The sequence below is a fragment of the Miscanthus floridulus genome, chromosome 18 (genome assembly GCF_019320115.1).
Source record: "Miscanthus floridulus cultivar M001 chromosome 18, ASM1932011v1, whole genome shotgun sequence".
In the NCBI taxonomy this organism is placed as follows: Eukaryota; Viridiplantae; Streptophyta; class Magnoliopsida; order Poales; family Poaceae; genus Miscanthus; species Miscanthus floridulus.
This window is the reverse complement of record NC_089597.1, coordinates 9,977,578-9,980,620: the sequence shown is the minus strand read 5'-3', so window position 1 is coordinate 9,980,620 and position 3,043 is coordinate 9,977,578.

Sequence of the window (3,043 nt, the reverse complement as noted above, 5' to 3'; positions counted from 1 at the left end):
TAAGGTACATACAAATATAGAGGTAATATATATCTTATATTATCTTTCATCACGATATATGGATAGGTTAAATACAAACTTTGAATATTACTTTGCATTATCTTTCATAATAATAAAGGTGCATAATTTATAAAATCATTATGAGCTATTTTAAATTATCTTTAATACTAAACACTGTTCTGGCTGATTTATTGTGAGAGAAAAACGTTGTTGTGGCTAAAAAAATAAGCTGAAAAGTACAGATTATAAGAGAAGCAAATATGGCCTAGATATGAGCAATTTAGATACAAAGTTATAGGACTATTTTAGATTATCTTTCATAATTACAAAGCTAGGTAGGGAACCACGCTATATTAGGGGGTTATTTTAAATTATATTTCAAAATGGTCAAGGTGGATAATTTATATGTAAATTTAGGGGGTTATTTTGAATTATTTTTTATAATGGCAAATGTGAGTAATTTATATACAAATATAGGGGTTATCTTGAATTATCTTTTATAATGGCAGTGGTGGGTAATTTACATACAAAATTAGAGGTTACTTTATGTGTTTTTTATAATGGCAGTGGTGGGTATTTTTTTAATAACTGCAGTAGATTCAATGGCTATTATTGGAGATGAAGATTAGAGTCTACCAAATCAAAGGCTAGATGTTTGTAATTATTATGAGAATTTTTTGGATTTATCTTTGTTCCTAACGTGTCTGGTGAGAATTAACGTGGTGCCTTCTTTGGAGCCTTTAATTAGTAATAGTAAGATCTCTAATCCTCTTACGTCCATATGAGTTAGACCAATGCATGTGTATGTACAATATTCAATTCTAAGAGGACTTGGAACACGTACATAACATGATTTGTTCAATAATTTCAGAGTTGCAAGCCGTCCAGAAATACTGTGTATAGTACAATAAACTATATTTTTCGTTGCAACGTATGAGCACGTTTGCTAGTAACATATAATTAGCATACAATGAGTAGGAAATAAGGAGGACAACCAGCTTTGCTTTTCTTTCATGTGTGCATTGAATAGAAAATCTGATGTTGGTCCAGCAGGTCTGACCCAAAACAATGTCTAATAATGCAATGGGAAATGAGTCTGAAACCTCAAAAATCATGGAAAAGCAAATGTAAGATATTATTATTTCAACGGACCTAGGGAATACTGAAGTCTTTGTGCGCCTAGTCCCTAAACTGCAGCAAATGCAAAAATTAATAATGGACCAAGTACACATAATGTTCCGCGAATTCCTGGCTCCTCGCGTCTCGAGCTACTGTTCAGCACTGTTTACTTTTCTTTTTTTCATTTTTTATTTTTTCTTTCCACTTTTCCCTTTCCATTTTTTTCTTTGCTTTCCTTTCCTGTTCCCCTCCTCTGCGCGCATGAAGCGAAGCGCGTACCTTCCTAGTTTTATAGGATTTCCTAAAAAGGGTAATTTATATGAATTCCAAAAAAAAAATCATAGGATTCACTCTTTTGTTGTAACTAGCAAAAGTACTCGTGCGTTGTAATGGGAGAAAAATACTATAAAATATTTATAGGAACAAAAACATCAATACATATTAATTTATGTTTCACCCTTTCTATGATTTTTTATGATGACAAGACACACATAACACTAAGTTAATAGTGGCTATAATATCAAAATGTCCTATTATACCTATATTGAATTAGAATAAAATATTTATAGATTGTATTGGTCTGTTTGTTAATCATCAAGGAGTTGCAAAATAGAGTTATTTAGACTGGATTATATTAAATAATAAAGTGCTCAATATTTTAGTTGATGGTTTGATTAGCTAGACCATCTGACTATCCAAGTTCTAAAAGAATATATTTTGTTTCTAATCAAAACTGGAACAATTTGATGGTAAAAGTCTTTTTTTTTTGTGTGGCAAAAGTCAATAATTCAAAGACGTGTAGTATTATATTTATTATTTAAGAAAGACCTAGATGGAGGAAGAAGGAAAAAAACAAAAACGCATAGACAGAGAAAGAATGAAGAGAAAAACACAAACAAAAAGAAAAAGGAAAACAAAATGCACGAACCACGGACAGGAAAGGAAACGAAAAAAAAACACCACAGGAACGGCAGGAGCTGATGGGACAAAACAGAAAAAGGAACACCGATGAGGAAAGAAAAAAAAACAGAATTCCAGACGGGAACCACATAAAAGAAAAACGGAATTGTGACGGGAAAACAGAATTGCAGAAGGACACGAAATCCTTGATGGGAATCAACGGAACAAAAAACGGAAGCAGTTTTAGAAAAAAAAGAATGTATATGTTTATTATACCATATAAAACATGAGAGTTGCAGAGAGGTGAACCAAGACAATTTCTACATTGATATAGTTAGTTAGGGAAAGACGGACAAAAAAAATGGGTGGAGAGAAATTAAAGCCCTCTATATAGGAATTCAATCCTCTAAAATTCATTTATTTTCCTCCCTCATCTAAATTTTTTCCTCTATTTCAATCCTCCAAAATTTTTCATTTTTCCTCCATTTCAATCCTCCAAATTTTGTCCTCCTGCATGGTGTCTATATCGTCCTTCTCTCCCATCAAGTTGTAGTGGGAGCATCGTAAATGCCCAGAGTAGAGAAGAAGTTTGAAGTCCAAGGCTGATAGGTAACGGTCCCCTTCACGTCATAGTGATGTCTCATTGCGAGTGGACAGTGAAGTATACGTCGATGACTAGCTCATGTGGACAATAGCCCATTTATTCACCTAAGTATCATTACCAAACTAATGATACTGATGTATCATATCAACCTACGAATATATCAGTGCAAACAATGCTTGTTGCTGCTATTTAATCTTTCTATTCTAGAGGACCATTTTATAACAGGTACTGTCTATGCCACTCTCATAAAAAACTTCCTATCCATCAATCTTGGTGTCCTACAGACACTACCGGAAACATCAAATTTGCCGAGTGTTTTTATGTTTGCCGAGTGTATTCTCTCGGGCACTCGGCAAATAAGATCTTTGCCGAGTGCTACGCTAAAAACACTCGGCAAAAAAAAAGCACTCGGTAAACAGG